Source organism: Alligator mississippiensis, chromosome 1 (genome assembly GCF_030867095.1).
Source record: "Alligator mississippiensis isolate rAllMis1 chromosome 1, rAllMis1, whole genome shotgun sequence".
NCBI classification, from domain to species: Eukaryota; Metazoa; Chordata; order Crocodylia; family Alligatoridae; genus Alligator; species Alligator mississippiensis.
The window spans coordinates 30,504,338-30,523,508 of NC_081824.1; the positions used below are offsets into that span (position 1 = coordinate 30,504,338).

The 19,171-nt window shown below is 47.6% G+C and overlaps 1 long non-coding RNA gene across 4 annotated transcripts in view; it reads right to left on the reverse strand.

Annotated features, from left to right (window-relative positions):
* LOC132251129 (uncharacterized) overlaps positions 1-19,171 on the reverse strand; it is a 36,329-nt gene continuing 17,158 nt past the window's right edge. For 2 of the 4 annotated variants that reach the window (XR_009462959.1, XR_009462963.1), the window contains exons 2-4: positions 2,534-2,624; positions 861-1,081; positions 1-560 (exon numbers count right to left, since the gene is read on the reverse strand). This is a non-coding gene — a long non-coding RNA (uncharacterized LOC132251129). Of the gene's footprint in view, positions 561-860; positions 1,082-2,290; positions 2,365-2,533; positions 2,625-4,819; positions 4,998-19,171 lie in introns of those variants that run through there. The other 2 variants (XR_009462966.1, XR_009462968.1) reach the window with 2 other exon arrangements.

Sequence of the window (19,171 nt, forward strand, 5' to 3'; positions counted from 1 at the left end):
GGGGGTTGTGTGTGTTTTATTTTGTAACCATACTTCTGCCTATTTAACTTTCTTAAGTGCCTGTTAAAACTGTTAGCAACCAGCCTTCTGGTAGCATAGGGACAAATTCTTATTCATGAATACATTGTCAATGTGGTGATGCTCCTTTGCAATGAGTGAAGTTAATCGTGTACTTTGGGAATAACAAAGCTAAATATGGATCCATGCAGGAGGCAAACGGGAGTTTTACCTACGTGATCAAAGCTTTTATAAACAGCAGGCAAAGGGCCTTAAACAAAACATGTTTGAATAATAGATGTGTGATGTAAAATGCATGCTGTTAAGGGAATGTTAAGGGAATTACTAAGGACTGAAGAGTTCTGCAGGAGAGAGAAAGCATCATCCAGCTATCTTTGCTCACGAGTCCTATGGAGGCTGGCATCTGACCCCACTGCCTTCATAAGGATGAAAGAATGCCAACTTTTACATTACAAATCCGAGTCTGTTACTGCAGGCACTGGAGTCTGGCTGTCAGTCTCCCCAGTTCCTTGTGGGGTGGACCACTCCCTGGTCCCTTGCACCTAATTGAACAGAAATGACAGTCAGGCAGACAGTTTACTCTCAAGAAAGGAGCAAAAGACTGAAAAGCATCCAAAGTGGATTTAAAATCTTTCAGTTTGTCTTCCTGTATGGCAGAATACTACTGACCTTTGGCTGCACATGAACACAGAACTGAAAATATAAGTCACTGCAGCTCCAATCAGCTGTCAATCATAGCAAAAGAACTGTTTTCATAAGTGCTCCCAGCTCATTTGAGGGTCTACATCCTTCACCTCTTTATCAAAGCTGAGTATACCAGAAAAGCAGTATTAGGTCCTTACTTCATATGCAGGGATTGAGAGTTGCTCATTTTAAGTAGGGCTTGGTCTTGCCCACTCTTTGGAAGTGCCCCACTAACTGCTGTTGCAATTGCATTTTCTCTGAGCAAGTCACTGGGTCTTGTACTGGCTTCAGCTGCACTCCTGAAGACAGGTGCAGTTGGTCTTTCCAGCACCATCCCACAATGCTCTTGTCCAGCCTTCAGCGATAGCTCTGAAACTCCCTGGAAGGCAAAATTCATAAAATGAGATGTTTTCTGTTCCTTTAGTAATGGGGGAAGAAGTCAAACAACAGCTATCAAAGTTAAACATATCTAAGTCCAGAAAACTTGCACCTAAGAGTTTTAAAGGAATTCATAGATCCATAGATTTCATAGACATTAGGACTGGAAGGGACCTCGAAAGATCACCAAGTCCAGCCCCCTGCCCAAGGGGCAGGAAATCAGCTGGGGTCACGGGATCCCAGCAAGATAAACATCTTGACTACAAAGCTTTCTGAACCAGGGCAACCATTTAGGAAAAGCAGGCCAAATTAATGCAGCTAGGTCTGAAGATGGGCCACCACTTCCCATATGGCCCCATGCTTTGGGGGGCCTCGCAGAGACGGATCAGCTTTTCATCCGGTTGCTCACTACCCTCTCCCTCCCTCCCCCCACCGCATCTGGGCCCCACACAGACTGATTTGCCCCAGGCCCCACACCCTATTATGGTTGTCCCTGTTGCCAGCAGATCAAGAGAAGTGACTATTCCTCTTTATTCAGCACTGGTGAGGTCACATCTGGAGTACTGTGTTCAGTTTTGGGCTCCCCACTACAGAAAGGATGTGGACAAATTGGAGAGTAGCAGGCAACAAAATTGGTGAGAGGGCTGGAGGACATGACTTATGAGGAGAGGCTAAAGGAACTAGGCTTAAATATTTAGTCTAGAGAAGAAAAGACTAAGAAGGGATTTAATAGCAGCCTTCAACTAGCTGAAGTGGGTTCAAAAGAAGATGGAGCTAGACTGTTCTCAGTGGTGACAGATAATAGAACAAAGAGTAATGGTCTCAAGTTGCAGCAAGGAAAGTTTAGGTTAGGTATTAGGAAGAACTTTCTCACTCAGAGGATTGTAAAACACTGGAACAGGTTACCCACAGAGGTGGTGGACTCTCCATCCTTGTAGGGTTTGAAGACCCAGCTAGACAAAGCCTTGGCTGGGATGATCTAGCTGGGGATGAGCAGGGGGTTGGACTAGATGACCTCCTGAGGTCCCTTCCAACCCTCATTTTCTATGATTGGATGAGCGCATAAGCGTAACATCTACTTCCACTGGTGGTGGTCTGGTCTCCATTGCTTTTACTTATGGGTCTACTTGGTGTTTCTGGTATTGGGCCTTGTGGTTGTGTGTGAGGGTTTGAAATGCCAATTTCAAGAATACCCTGGATAAATGTTTACCTGCAAATGCAGGGGACTGGCCCAGGAGACCCCTTCAAGTCCTATGTTCCCATGTTGCAATGTCGAGGAGTTAGCCAAAAGAAGACATAACATCATCATTGCTTGTAACATCTTCACATGGCAAAATTTAGTGGAGTCATAAATAGCGATTGCATCATGTCAGTTATAAAATCTGGGTCAGCTTGTAATGCAGCCACATGCTAAGGCATCTGTCTAGGATCAAAGAATGTAGGTCATACTTACAGGATGGACTCTGGAAAGTTGCAGTACTGGAAAACCTCATGGCTGACAATAGATAACAAATTAAACATGAGTTCCTCACATGATGCTGTATCTGAAAAGGTAAACACAGTCCTCAGCTGTATAAGTAAAGCGCATCAAATAGGAAAACAGTGATGCCATTACTTTTGCATACAGTCTTAGTGAAACTGTTACAGACCTACTGTATCCATTTCTGATGTCAACACTTCAAAAAAGGTTTGTAGAAAAACTGGAAGCAGTTCAGAAGAGAGTTACAAGATCTGAGGTCTGAAACACGTTTCTATAGTGGGCACATCTACACGTGCAATTAATATGCAGCAATAAACTCTAGTGCATATTGCACTAGAGTTTATTGCTCCCAGGCGCCGTAATTGAATGTATGCCTGGGACTGAAAAATGTTGAGCTGGGTCAGAACAGCCCTGGCTGGCACAGGATCTGGGGGGTCACCTGGCCAGCCTGGGGCTGCTCTAACCTGGCTCAGTGTACTGCAACAGGGCTGGCTGGGGCACAAGGGCACTTCATTGCAGGGCTAGCCGGTTAGTGTCTACATGTGCAGTGCTGCAGGGTAAAGAATTCTGCAGCCAGATAGTACTTCTGTTTACAAGTACTAATCTATAGTGGAGTTAATTAGTTTACTCCATCCTAATAGCACTGCATGTGTAGATGCTGAGACATTTACTGAGGAGCTAATTAGGCAACTCTACAGTAAACATCTTGTATACATGTGCTCAGTGAGACATTGAAGAAGGCTGATCAAGCCAGTGTCTCTATGGAGGGAAGCAATTTGATTATGGTCCTCCTTTACATGAGAAAGATATCTGATGGCAAAAACTGCTTCATTCTAACAGAAAAAAAGACACAAAAAATTCAGTGTCTGGAAGCTGAAAGATGACAAATTCATATGGAGGAATAGGATACAGACATTTACCAGCGAGGGTAATGAATCATTAAAACAGCTTGGGATGAATTGTCCCTCATTTGAACTTTTGAACTTGAATTCTCTATCACTTGAAGATTCACGCTCCTAAGTGATGTTGTGCTTTATTCAACCAAAAGTTATAAAGTTGATCAGAAATTACTGGGAGGCGTTCCATGCCCTGTGCTATACTGGAGGTCAGATTGCAACAGTCCTTTCTTGCATTAAAATTGCTCTTACTCCTGTCCAGTCACCCATTCACAAGTTGTGTAGTAGGCACTCCATTTGCCTCCACTGTGCCCATTCTTGCCCCAAAGCAAAGGAAGGATACAAAAAAAAATCAAACCAAAATTTTAACATGTTGTATACAAAGGAAGCCAGCCTCCCATGGATTCTCATGGCTGAAAAAATATCAGCCAACAAAAGAAAATGACTAACCAGAACACGCAAGGCAAGGAGCAGTGCTCCATTAGATTATCACAGCTGGCAATTGCTGATTCAGTGTCATCTATCACTCATCAGGGAACTGAAGATAGTCCTTAATTTAAAGGACACAAAAAAAGTTCTCATCCCCAGTTTCAAGTTACCATATAAATCCACTTCCCTCTCCCCATCCGTTCTCCTGTGCTTCATCTTAGAGATGATGAGGACGAAAGAGTGCTTTAATCCTCATTAAAAATAAACAAATTAATTACTGTGGCTGTCTAAGGAGGGCTTTGATGATTTCTGCTATGATTGTACAGCCATAATGAGGCAATAGCTATTGTGAAGTTTTGCGTGGGCCATTAGTTTGTTGCAGAATACAAATAAAAGTCCTCAGTGGTGGGGCAGGCAGATGAAGAAGGAGTACTTCACAATGGCTGCAAAGGCAGATGAAGGCTGCAGTGGAATAGAAACCTCTGGCTGCCTAGTTTTTTCTTGGCATTGGATTAAGGTTTCCTTCCCTTTGAAGTATTGCATGCTTGCCAATGCGCAACCACATCCGTATGTTAAAAGGAGACACATGAAGTTGTCTGTTCTCATCCCTGCCAGCAACAACTATTTTATTATTATAATGGAGTGTCTCTTCCTTCATCTTCTGCAAAGCTTGCTTTTACCTCAAGCAGCTACACCTCCTGCTCTGGTACTCCCCATAATGGTGCTAAATTCTCATTTATGTTCCCCAACATTGTGCCATATTAATTCTAGAGGACTAGCAATTATTTGGTTTAATTAACTGTCACTATCCCTTTGAACCCTTTGTTTCCCCTTATTGGCCCAGTACACTACTACATCAGCTCATGCCTACTACCAGGCATGGGCACTTTGCATGCCATGAATGGCCAGCCTTATAACAAAAGTCAGTATTCACCATTTCTGGGGTCATGATCAGCCAGCTTTAGACTCCTCTCCCATCAGCCATCTCTTAGCAGAGCTCAGAAGAATCCAACGCAAAGCAAAGCTCATGGGTTCAAAAGAGCTCAAGTGCAGGGAAGGGAAGGGTAGATCTGAGAACTGCAGTTTTGGTTCTATAATCCAGTGTTTCTCAACCTGTGGGTAACAACACAAAAGTGGGTTGCAAGAATATTTGAAATGGTCATGACCATCACAGAAAAATGCAGGAAACAGCAGGTTTCCCCTTGCAGGCTGGAGGAGGTCTTGCCTAAGAGGGGCTGCTTGGGGCTGGGGGGAGTGGAAGGAAGGCAATCAGGCAGGGGACACTACATGGCAGTCAGGCAGGGTGGAGAACAAACCCTGCAGCTCCCCACAGGTAAGTCTATGGTGCAGGGAAGGGGCATAAACAATGTGTTGGGGACAGGGGGGCACAGGCAACATGTCAGGGGGTGGAGGGGGCACACATCCCCCCAGATTTGTGCATCCACAGTGGGCATGGAGCTGTGGCAGGAACACTGGATTACAGTACTGCTTCCCTCAGGCCACAGCTCTACCCTGGAGGGATAGTGGCGTGGTGAACAGCACAGGTGGCCTGAGGGGAGCAATGGCAGCAGCAGCTGGGCCATATAAGTGGGGTAGAGCCATGGCCTGGCTCACAAGAGGCTGGCGGCAGGAGGAGTTGAGGGCAGCTTGGGCCACACCCCCCCCCAATCCATTACTCCTCACGCTGCTGATGCTGTGGCTGGCATGGGGGCAGCAGTGGCAGCAACAAGTCTCACTGCCCCATTCTACTGTCACATGGGGACCCACCTGCTGGGCCATGGAGGCAGTTCCTGCCCATGTCGGTCCAGCCAGGCTGCAGCCCTGCGCCCACTGTGGGGGCACAAATCTGGAGGCACATGCCATACTGGGGGGCTGGGAGTGAGGGTTACTGGCAAGGCCAAGGGGCTGTGAGTCAGGAGTAAGGGTCACTGGCAGGGCCAGGGGGCTGATTTTTTTTTAAACTATTTACTGGGTTGGGACGGGCCACTGATGTTTACGGATGAGACCTTGAACAAAAAAGGTTAAGAACCACTGCTGTAATCCCAGCTGCTGGATGGCCCTAATGGACATAGTTCAATTTGTTCAGCCCTCCTAATATAGCTGAATGCATGGCTGCCCAGTCAAATATATACTGCTGTGCTAACTCACACAAGCATAGCGCTTCTTCTCCTCCCTGCTTCCATATAGTCACGGGTTGGGGGTTACCCGCCAGGCTGTCAAATCAACTATACAGTGTGTAGTGAAAAAAAGCAGCTGAAAGAAGCTGAGCATGAAGATCACTCATTCAGGACAGAAGTGATGTGCAAAAACACCTGTCCTAGGCCTCAGCTCACCCACCTTCTATGCATCAAGCAAGAAATAGATCTGTGTACAGAGAAAGGCATTCCAGGATTAAAATTGCTTATAAGATAGAGGGGAGGAAGATGTTTTTTCAGACACAGATCATTCTTAAAACCCTCTGCCCTGCTTAGAAAAGCAGGTCAGGCATTTGGATTGCAATGCTAGCAACAGGCAAGAGAACAAAACCCACCTAATGACTTGTTTCACTAATTAGCAAAGTACTTTCCAAAGTAGAGGAAATCCAATTACTCTCCTGGGGGTACCTGGGTAACTTGCCTATGGTCATGTACCAAGTCAGAAACAAACATAGGATTCAGGTCTTCTGGTCTCTTACATCATGCCCCTATAAGTTCAGTGCACATAAACCTCTTTCAAGATTACTAAAACTGGTTTAAGATAAACCTTTATTGAAATCTATCCTAGATCCCCTCTAGATTCAAGTTAACTCACAGTCCCCCAGCATCCCAGGATGCTTTGCACTTCCCCTACAACCCCTGCCTCACAGGGTGGGCAGGCTAGTCTTGACCCAAGCTGTCTATCCCAATGATCAGGGAGGCATGCTCTAGCACCCCCCAGCTTCTGGCCCAGGCCACTGCAGACATGTGGCTGAATTTCTGGAATCAAAAGTGAATGTCTGCTCACTTGCTTATTGGTTCAATCTATGCAGTTTAGACTAACCTGTGAAGATTAAATCAATTCAGCCTCCTGCTTTTTTACTGTCTGTACTTAGCCTTGAAGACTGACAGAATTAAGATGCAAGCTAAAGCATTTGAAAAAATCATGCAAGGTGCTAGCTTTTCCTTCTTAATTTTTTTTCGCCAACCCTCCAGAAATTCTCCATCATTCTCTGGTGTGTTAAAAACAATATCAATAGTTCAGGGAGCTCTTGAGCCCACATTAAGGGGGCACAGTATCTGATCATGCCAATTTAAAAGTGTTTAACAGTCAGAACTGAATTTTAATATCTACCATATCTCCTAATGGCATAGGAAGTATTTTATTCTTATTGTAAGATATGAATATATCGTTTTACTCCCTTTCCAACTGCACAACAGAAATATCCAAATACTACAGCTTTTTCTGCCTCAGGAGGGCCAGCTTTACCATCCTTGTCTAACACGGAACTGGTATTGTTGCCAACATTTTGTTTTTCAGTTACAGTCCTAAACCTTCCATGTTTTTCATGGATACCTTCAGCTTCCCTAACTGCTCTTTGTACTCCTTACCATCTACTGCCCCATTTTTCCATTTGTAACATTTTTATTGTTCTCTTTCCCTTCTCATAAGGATGATTTAGCCCTCTATCAATACTGTAGATTTGTATTTTTTCTGCCCATCTGAGAAGACATTCTTTAACATACAACCCCTTTCATAAACTGATCAAGCTGCCTGCAATAGCAGAGGGACTGGATTTCCTCAGTCCTATGCTGCAATTCTGAAATAATTCCCATTGCTGTTTTTCTAAGTCCTTCTTAAAATTTAGAGGGAAATCATAGAAATACAGAGAAAACATTAAACTCCATGAAAAGTCTTCCATGAGATGGACAAGATTATCCCCCTTGCATGGCTGAGCCTACAAACACACTGCCCTTGGTAAGTCATGGGGGTGCCCAGTGAGGGACACTATGGCCATGCAAAGAAGCAACTCAGTATACAGAACTGAGTGCAAGATTGTCACAGGTGGGCCTCTCCACCACCCCACCCAATTAGCACCTGGCCCACCGAGGTCTGAACCTGGGTGAATGCCTGAGAGTTTAAGCATCTGTATCAACAAGGCTGCTTGGCTTGCCTCTTTGAACTATGCACCATGAAGGCAGGACAGCCCAGGACAGTACTGAAGTATTCAGGTTATTAATTGTTTCCATTCATTTGCAATATAAATGATTAGTTGTGGCATAAGACCTTTGATCATTGCCCATCCTTCATTGCTGGGGGACAATCTACAATTCCCTTCTTAGCTTTGCCCCTGCAATATGGTAATGTTGAATAAAGCAGCACAGATTTAACTGAGCAGTGGCAAAGAGAGCAGTGAGAGATCCTTAAGCCCGGTTGTCTAAATTCAGGCAGAAGGCAGGGTGAAGAAACATTTTACCCTGGGATCTAGAAGATGCATGTGACAGTACTGCCACCTAGTGGAAAACTAAACTACACTGAACTAAAGTAGCTTCAAGAAGTCCACATGTGAGTCATCATAATGAAGCACAGTGTATCAAGTGTTGTGTTTTCAAAGTAGGTCTCTTCATATGCCAGCTCCTTACAAGCAATATACATTGGTGTCTCCATGTCCTTTCAAAGAATGTACAATACTACAAAAGACACAGGAGGCTAATTCTGGCCTTTTGTGTCAGGACATGCAGGCTAGTCAGGATATACATCAGCCAGTTTGAGGAAGAAAGGAGTCCAGGAGAGCTGGCTGTACTTTAAAGAAACCTTACTGAGGGTACAGGAACAAACCATCCCGATGTGCAGGAAGACTAACAAATGTGGCAAGCAACCAGCTTGACTTAGCAGAGAATTTAGTGAGCTAACACACAAAAAAAGGAAGCTTACAAGAAGTGGAAACTTAGACAAACAACTAGGGAGGAGTATAAGAGCACTGCTAGGGCATGCAGGGATGAAATCAGGAAGGCCAAAGCGCAATTAGAGTTGCAGCTAGCAAGGGACTTGAAGGGTAATAAGAAGTCAGCAACAAGAGGAAGATCAGGGAAATTATGGGTCCCTTATTGAATGGGGGAGGCAACCTAGTGACAGAGGATGAGGAAAAGGATGAAGTACTCAATACCTTTTTAAACTTGGTCTTCATAGACAAGGTCAGCTCTCCGGCAGCACAATTTGGGAAGAAAGGTGAGCAGCCCTCAGCAGTGAAAGAACAAGTTAGGGACTATTTAGTAAAGATGAACATGTACAAGTCTATGGGGCCAGATGCAATGCATCCAAGAGTGCTGAGGGAGTTGGCTGATGTGATTGCAGAGCCGCTGGCCATTAGCTTTGAAAATCTGTGGCGACTGGTGGAGGTTCTAGATGGTTGGAAAAGGGCAAACATAGTGCCCATCTTTAAGAAAAGTAAAAAGGAGGATCCAGAGAACTACAGACCAGTCAGCCTCACCTCAGTCCCCAGAAAAGTCATGGAGCGGATCCTCAAAGAATCCCTTTCTAAGCACTTGGAGAAGAAGGTGATTAGGAACAGTCAGCATGGATTCACCACGGGCAAGTCATGCCTGACTAATCCAGTTGCCTTTTATGACAAGATGACTGGCTCAGGATGTGGGGAGAGCAGTGGACATGATATACCTTGAATTTAGCAAGGCTTTTGATAGGGTCTCCCACAGCATTCTTCCAATCAATCTGAGGAAGTATGGGTTAGATGAATGGACTGCAAGGCAGAGAGAAAGCTTGGGCTCAATGGGTAGGAATCAATGGCTCAATGTCAAGCTGGCATCCAGTATCAAGTGGAGTGCTCCATGGGTTGGTTCTTGGACCATTTTTGTTCAATATCTTCATTAATGATCTGGAAGATGGGATGGATTGTACCCTCAGCAAGTTCGCAAATGAACCAAACTAGGGGGTGTAGTAGATACACCGGAGGGCAGGGCTAGGATTCAGGGTGACCTTGACAAATTAGAGGATTGGGCCAAAGTCCTTCCCAGACATGGAGCCTCTTGCCAATCAGTCAGAATTGATTCTTTGTTCAGTTCCAGGGACAAATTTCTTCATATTCTTTATTCTAGTAGAAAGCATAGCAGGATACAGGAAGGAACAGGAAAGAGAAAGACAAACAGAGACAGACAGGGATTCTAATAGTTCATGCTTTAGAACCTTTCTTCAGGATAATTCTTCAAGCCCACGTTGTTTTCTCTCACTCTTGTCACAAAATTTACTCACAGGGTAAATGTCTGTTGCCTTTCTACTGTGTCTAGGAGAGGCATCAAAAAACAGGGCCGACCCACTTGCTCCCACTCTGCATATGCCAAATCCCAGAAATTATGCAATATACCCTAATTATGCAATATGCAATAAAGCAGCTCTATTGCCTTGTTATGGGATTTGAACTGGATCAAGTGGGCAGGGCCTGTTTCTCACCAGTGCTCCTGGGCACAGCCTGTAATTAGCCCAGAAACCAAAGACATTTACAGTTTGGACACAATATATGAATGAGTTTTTGCCTGATGAGGGCTAGGAATGTGGTTCTGTCTGTGAAATTCACTGTACTCCAGCTTTAATTAAAGTTGCATTGTACTTTTGCTGCCTGGTCCAAGAGAGGCAGCAGGTATGTCATAGACAAGAGGTGATCTATGCTAATTTTGGTAGAGGTATGGGTGATCAGCAAGATTTGAATACACTCAACATCTTGGTGGTAATGCTAAGGAGCTTGCTGAACTGGGCTCTTAGGCTATGTATGCCTGTAACACACTGGGGTCCCAGAGGTGGCTGTAACACCCTGTGGTGATTCCACAACCCATGCCCTGCTTGCTTCTTGGGTACCTGACTTTCTCATCCACTATGTCTTGATGTACCTACCTGCCTGGAAAAGGAGGTTGCCTTGAGAGTCCTAGAGTGAGCCTTGCTTTGTCCACTAGCCAGCAGGTCTCTCCTGCACACTGCTGTCCCTGAGCTGCATGGGCGTTCTTCACCTGTCTGTGCCCCAGGGCACCTGGGACCCCCTGTTACTTTAAGGGCTAATTGTGTGGCTCCATTCCTCCCCTACACCATGCCCCAAGCCTCATGGATATCACTGTGCCATCACTCTCTCCTGTTGGGGTTTCAACTTCCTCAGCCTCTGCCCCTTTCCTTTAGCTACGCCTTCTAGCCCAAGCCCACTATATAGAACCTGGCTTTCAGGCACTAGCTCTAGTCTAGCCCTTTTGACCACCAGTCCCCCCCTCCCTGTCTTCACCCCTCTTGGGCACCAGGCCCCTGGTCCTTCCCCTACCCCCTGTCTTCAACCCTTTCGGGAGCCAGGCCCTTGGCCCCCCCATCATCTTCACTCCTCTCAGGTGCTGGGGACCTCAGCCCCTGCTCTGGGCTCTGCAGCCCCACATTCACTCTGCCCCTCTGGGAGGTCAGCACTCGCTTGGCCTTGAGCCTGCCCGTGGCAGGGCTCAAGGCAGTGGTGTGCCCCTAGGGCACTGATGCGATCTCCAAATACCGCCACTCACAGTCCCAACCCAAGCCACTGATTGGAACTGCAACCGAACAATATGTCCCAAGGCTATAACAAACTCTCCCCTCTGGGACCAGCAACATCAACAAAAGGGAAAGCAGCCCTCTCTCTGCCTCTTTAAAAGGGAAAACTTTCCCTCACCTCTGGTGCCAGAATAACCTCCCAGCTCTGGGTTATACCCCTGTGAGGTCCCAGAGCCTCACTGAGGATCCAAGGCAGCACAGTAGTCCCTCCAGCATCCCTCTCCTGACCAGGAGCCCCTACCTCTGTGGCTTGCAGGACTAGACTGCCTTGCTAGCACAGGCCCTGGGCTTATACAGCTCCCTGCCTCCTTCCAGCCAGGAAACTACACCTGGCTGCCTGCCAGTGCCTGCAAATTAATCTCATTGACCAGTTATTGACCCTGCCTGGCCACAGCACCCCCTCTCTGGGCTGCTTCACCCTTGAAGTAACAGGGGGTCCCAGGCTCTCTGTTAAAATGTCCAGCCCTATTTTTGTTTGATAAAGTCTAGAGTCTGTACATTGCCCCTACCTCTCATAACACCTCCTCGTACAACTTTGTGATGTCTTGTTATTTTCACAGAATGGGTTTTGGTTATTCTATTCCTTTCATTAAAACAACTCAAATGGGCTTCTTACAAAACTGAGGAGTTAAAATGTTAGTGTAAAGGGGCAAAGGCCACCAATCAGATCACTCTATTTCCCATTTCCAGGAGGTAGGGGGGTACCAAAATTCTCTCACAGGCTATGAGGCGCCAGCAAAAAAAGAAGGCGTAAAAGGTAGACGGGGACAGAAGAGGTTTGAAACACAAGTTCAGTGACAGTCTGAGTTAGCAGGGGATTGGCAGAAGCTTCTCTTGGTGTCCCAGACAAGCTTCTAGAGAGCCACTAACATAAATGCCTTCTGCTGCACTGCCATTTTCTATGATAGCTTAAGGTATAATCTGTTTGTGGTCCCTTTAGCCCAGGGATTAGCTATATTTAGCACCTTGAGGGGCTTTTCCCAGACCAACTGATCAGCTGCACTCTTGGGTGGTGCAAACAAAAGGCACACACAAGTCCTGTTTCCATGAATTCAAGGGAAACATCAGGCAACTTCCTTGCACAGAAATTTCCCAACCTGCCTCCACAGTGAGATCTGTGCCAAGAGGCTGTCTCTGCTTCCCTTCAGCATCACATCACCATGGTTTCACTTGCTTTCTGCCTTTCACACTCACAGCCTGAAAACCCGACTCCCAATTCAGCTCTGTATCTTCTAACCAGCCTCCCCCAGTCTGCATGGCTCACCATTGCTCAGGCCTTGCCATGTGGCCTGACACCTTGGCTGGTAGCCGCCTCCTTCATTCTTTACAGCTCTCTCACAACATAAAGAGATTAATTGGTGCTTCTGCTGCATCTGAACTTAAGCACATCCATGGTTATTTCATAGATTTCATAGACATTAGGGCTGGAAGGGACCTTGGAAGATCACCGAGTCCAGCCCCCTGCCCCAGGGGCAGGAAGTCAGCTGGGGTCAAAAGATCCCAGCAAGATAGACATCCAAATGTCTCTTAAAGGAGTCCAGAGTAGGTGCTTGCACCACCTCTGGAGGGAGTCTGTTCCAGGCCTCAGGGGCTCGGACAGTAAAGAAGTTCTTCTTTACATCCAGCCTGAAACAGTCTTGGAGGAGCTTGTGACCATTTGACCTTGTCATCCCTTGGGGTGCTCTGGTGAACAGGCATTCCCCCCGATCCTGATGTACATCCCTTATACACTTATAGGCAGCCACCAGGTTCCCCCTGAGCCTGTGCTTTTCCAGGCTGAAGAGTCCCATGGCTCTCAGTCTCTCATAAGGCCTGTTCTCCTGCCCTCTGATCATGCACATGTCTATCCTCTGGACTCTCTCAAGCTTTTCCACATCCTTTTTAAATTGGTGAGCCCAGAATTGGATGCAGTACTCCAGCTGCGACCTCACTAAGGATGAGTACAGTGGGAAGATGGCATCCTGGAATTTGTTTGAGAAGCATCTATGGATGCAAGCCAGAGTTTTGCTTGCTTTATCAGTTGCGACATTTACATTGCATTGGTGGCTCATGTTCATTTTGTAGTCAGTCATGACCCCTAAGTCCCTTTCAGCCATGGTGATAGCAAGTGTAGCACTGCCAAACCTATAAGTGTGCAGCAGAGGGGGTTTTCCAAGGTGGAGCACCTTGCATTTTTTGGTGTTGAACACCATCAAGCTTACATCCACCCATTTTCTGAGCCTATCTAGGTCAGACTGGATCGCCATCCAGTCCTCAGGCATTGACACTTTACCCCCAAATTCGGTGTCATTACCAAACTTGGGCAGTCCACTTCTGATACTAATGTCTACACCATTAATAAAGATGTTAAAGAGTATAGATCATCACCTGCTGGATTTCATTATCATCACCTGCTGGATTTCATTATCCAATGCAGGGCGTCTAGGGCTCACACCAAGGCTAAAGCCCTTGACTTCAGAAGGGCCAACTTCAATGAGCTTAGAAGACTAGTGGGGGAGGCACTAAGGGCCCAGAAGGTAAAGGAGATGGGAGTCCACAAGGGATGGTCGTACCTTAAGGGGGCAATCCTCCAGGCCCAAAGGATAGAGAGAAGCAAGATGGGTAAGAATGCTCAGAAACCCCCTTGGCTCAGCAAGGGCATTCAGCAATGCCTGAGAACTAAAAGGGGGGCATACAACCAGTGGAAGGGAGGAGCTATCACCAAGAAGGAGTACTCCTCCTCAGCCCAGGAGTGTAGGAGGGCTATTAGGAAGGCCAAGGTAGAGATGGAACTCAGGCTAGCGTCCAGGATTAAGGACAACAAAAAGTCCTTTTTCAAGTACATTGGGAGCATGAAGAGGGCACCAGGCAATGTAGGGCCCCTGAAAGACACAAACAGTAATCTGGTGGCCACGCCAGACAAGAAAGCTGATATTTTTAACAGTTTCTTTGCCTCTGTTTTCCTGAACAGGGACCAGGCTATCCACCTACCAGAGATAGGGACAATCTTGGGGATAGCTCTATCAAGCCTTCAGTCAGCGCAGATGTAGTTAGGGATCTTCTGGAAGGGCTAGACATTTTTAAATCTGCAGGTCCAGATGCTCTCCACCCAAGGGTGTTGAGGGAGCTGGCAGAGGTCATCGCGGAGCCCTTGGCCCGGCTGTATGAGCGTTCATGGTCATCTGGCCAGGTGCCGGGGGATTGGAAACTGGCTAATGTGGTCCCTATTTTCAAGAAGGGGAGGAAGGAGGACCCAAGTAACAATAGGCCTGTAAGCCTCGCCTCAGTGCTCGGGAAGATCTTGGAGAGAATCATCAAGGAGCACCCAGAGAGTCGTGGTGGATAGGTCGGTTTTGACCTGGAAGGGTGTGGGCAGTGGGGTCCTGCAGGCCTCGGTCCTTGGACCAATACTCTTTAATGTCTTCATCAGCGACTTGGACGAGGGAGTGAAGTGTACTCTGTCCAAGTTTGCAGATGACACAAAGCTATGGGGAGAAGTGGACATGCCGGAGGGCAGGGAACAGCTGCAAGCAGATCTGGACAGGTTGGACAAGTGGGCGGAAAACAACAGGATGCAGTTCAACAAGGAGAAATGCAAAGTGCTGCACCTAGGGAGGAAAAATGTCCAGCACACCTACTGCCTAGGAAATGACCTGCTGGGTGGCACGGAAGTGGGAAGGGATCTTGGAGTCCTAGTGGACTCTAAGATGAACATGAGTCGGCAGTGTGATGAAGCCATCAGAAAATCTAATGGCACTTTATCATGCATCAGCAGATGCATGACAAACAGATCCAAAGAGGTGATACTTCCCCTCTATCGGGCGCTGGTCAGACCGCAGTTGGAGTACTGCGTGCAATTCTGGGCACCGCACTTCAAGAGGGATGTGGATAACCTGGAGAGAGTCCAGAGAAGGGCCACTCATATGGTTAAGGGCTTGCAGACCAAGCCCTATGAGGAGAGACTAGAGAACTTGGACCTTTTCAGCCTCCGCAAGAGAAAGTTGAGAGGCAACCTTGTGGCTGCCTATAAGTTCATCACGGGGGCACAGAAGGGAATTGGTGAGGTTTTATTCACCAAGGCGCCCGCGGGGGTTACAAGAAATAATGGCCACAAGCTAGCAGAGAGCAGATTTAGACTGGACATTAGGAAGAACTTCTTCACAGTTAGAGTGGCCAAGGTCTGGAACGGGCTCCCAAGGGAGGTGGTGCTCTCCCCTACCCTGGGGGTCTTCAAGAGGAGGTTGGATATGCATCTAGCTGGGGTCATCTAAACCCAGCACTCTTTCCTGCCTATGCAGGGGGTCGGACTCAATGATCTATTGAGGTCCCTTCCGACCCTAACATCTATGAATCTATGAATCTGTGGGGGGCCAGCAGGGGAGATCATGCTCAGGGGCAATCAGCATGGGTTCATCAAAGGCAGGTCCTGCCAGACCAACCTGATTGCCTTTTATGACCAAGTAACTATATCCTTGGATGATGGTGTCACTGTGGACGTAATCTTTCTAGACTTTAAGAGGCCCTTTGACACTGTCTCTCACCCCATCCTCATCAATAAATTAAGCGACTGCGGCATTGATGCCTGCACAGTTGGATGGGTAAAAAATTGGCTGATGGGGTGCATCCAGAGAGTAGTGGTGGATGGGTTGTACTCAACCTGGTGAGATGTGAGCGATGGGGTACCCCAGGGCTCAGTCCTCGGGCCCGCACTGTTTAACATCTTCATCAGTGACTTGGACGAGGGGGTGGAAAGCACGCTGTCCAAATTTGCTGATGACGCTAAGATGTGGGATGAAGTGGACACACTTGAAGGGAGAGAGAGGCTGCAACTAAATTTAGACAGCCTACAAAAGTGGACAGATGAGAATAGGATGGGGTTCAACGTAGACAAATGCAGGGTGCTGCACCTTGGGAGAAGGAATCCACAGCAAGAAAGGGATCTTGGGGTCATTACTGACTCCAAGATGAACATGAGCCGCCAATGCCAGACCGCAGCCAGCAAGGCCAGCCAGACCTTGTCATGCATTCAAAGGTGCATCTCAAGCCAGTCCAGACAAGTGATACTCCCCCTCTATGTGACTTTGGTCAGGCCGCAGTTGGAGTACTGCGTCCAGTACTGGGTGCCGCACTTCAAAAGGGATGTGGCCAGCCTGGAGAGGGTTCAGAGGAGGGCCACCCGCTTGGTGAGAGGGCAGCAGGACAGGCCCTACGAGGAGAGACTGAAGGACCTGAACCTGTTCAGCCTCAGCAAGAGGAGGCTGAGGCAGGACCTGGTGGCTGCCTACAAGCTCATTAGTGGGGATCAACAGCAAATAGTCAGAGCCCTTTTCTCCCCAGCACCACCTAGGGTGACGAGGAACAATGGTAACAAGCTGATGGAGAATAGGTTTAGGTTAGAGATCAGAAGGCAATATTTTACAGTTAGGGTGGCCAAAATCTGGAACCAACTTCCCAGGGAAGTGGTACTCGCCCCTACCTTGGGCAAATTCAAGAGGAGGTTGGATGATCACCTGTCTGGGGTCTTGTGAACCCAGCATTCATTCCTGCCTGTGGCAGGGGGTCAGGCTAGATGATCTGTTCAGGTCCCTCCTGACCCTAGCTACTATGAAACTACAGACCCAAGGACAAAGCCTTGGGGGACCCCACTGGTCACGGCGCACCACGATGATTTACTTCCATCTATTACCACTCTCTGGGTCTGACCTCAGAGCCAATTCCCCAGCCATCAGACTGTGATGCAGCCAAGGCTGCAGTTGGCCAATTTTTCCGTGAGATGATCATTGGGCACCAAATCGAAGGCTTTTTTAAAATCAAGTTATATGACATCAATCTCTTCTCCCTTGTCCAGGTGATATGTTACTTGGTCAAAGAAGGCAATGAGATTGGTCAGGCAAGACCTACGCACAACAAACCCATGCTGGCTGTCCCTCAGGATGTTGTCATCAGCCAGTTTGTCAAGAATGGTCTCTTTGATAATTTTTTTCTAAGATCTTCTCCAGGATAGAGGCCAGACTGATAGGCCTGTAGTTCCCCGGATCTACTTTCCTCCCTTTATTCAAGATAGGCACCACATTGACCTTCTTCCAATCTTCAGGCACTTTGCCTGAGTGCCATGAGTTCTCGAAGATCCATGCCAGTGGCTGACCTATGATGCCTGCCAGCTACTTAAGTACCCTGGGCTGTAAACTGTCTGGGCCAGCTGACTTGAAGGTGTCCAGCCTCTCCAGGTGTTCCTTTACACGGTCTACATTGATGAAGGGTAACAATTCTACCTCACCCTGCCCATCCCGTACTCTATTGAGCAGGGCCGTCCCTTGGAGCTGGTGAAAAACCAACGCAAAATACCCATTAAGCAGGTTGGCTTTTTCATGGGCATCAGTTGTCAGTTGTCCCATATGGTGTCAGGTTTATGGTTATAACCTGGCCAATGATAGTGTTTAGATCAAAGACCCACCTGAAGACAGCCATTTGCACTTTTCAACATAGCAGCATCTTGTAAGCCTAGAAACTTCTCTGGCATTTCTGACCAGCATCTGGTGGGATACTTTTAAACACACAGGATGAAATCCTGGTTCTCTTGATTTTAATGACAAGATTCCCATTGACCTCAACAAAACCAGGGATATCAATAGAATCCAGAGTCTCTTGGCCTAGAGAGCTGCAATGCTAGTAGAGCAGGGGTGGGCAACATACAGCCCATGGGCCAGATCAGGCCCACCGATTGATTGCATCTGGATCACGGCTGCCCCTGCAACACTCTGCATGGGGCTGAGCACTGCCTGCTCCTGCCCAGGACAATCTGCACTGTGCTTCTGTCCATACCTGCCAATCCCAGTCCTGGCCAGTGTGCACAGCTTCCTGGCAGGGCTTCTCCTGGTGCTGTTGCAGCTGCCTGGATACTGCTCAGGTCCCCCCACCTCCAGTGGCTCCTTCTCCTGACCCTGCTGCACCACTCGGGGCAGCAGATAACATGGGAAAGCAATGGTGGGTGTGGGGGTGCATGCTGGGCATCACATGCCCCAGCCAGGCAGGGAGAAGCTGAAGCCAGGAGGCTCCTGCCCCACTGAGCAGGGCTCCAGCTGAAGCTCCTGTCCGCCTTCCATCCTTCAGCCACCCAGTGCAATGAGCAGCCACCTGCAAGTGGCCAAATGGGTAAAAGACAGCCAGGAGCTGGAGCCCTACATGCTAGTGCAGGAGATGCCCATCTGCAGGTTCTCCCCACCCCTGACCTTGCTGGGCATGTGGTGCCTGACAAGCGTCCTCACAGCCACCATCATTTCCCATGGAACCACATGCCCAGCCAGGTAAGGGGTGAGGGGAAGCTGAAGCTGGACAGTTCCTGCCCTAGCATGCAGGGCTCCAGCTGCCAGCTCCTTTTCACCCACTTGGTAACTTGAAGGTGGCTGCTCATCACACCCCTGTCTGGCTCCCAGAGCCTAACATGCAGGCAGCCCACACACACACGTACACACTCACCCTGCCACACACACCCCACCCACCCACAAACACCCACCCCCTCACAAGCACACCCCCGACACTCCTCCCCTCACCCACCTACACACACAATATAGTGAAACTTTATTTTGAGCTGTTATGCAATTGCCTCTACATACACTACTCAAAAAACATAAATCAGGACAAAAAATATTTTTGGGAAAAAAAATGTTATAGTAGATGTTTGATTTTTAGTACAATTTTTTTTATCTATAATTTGTTAAAATGATATTGTCTGAAAGATTTTGAGTGTGTGGCCCTCAGCAGTTCACCAGAACTTGTTAAGTGG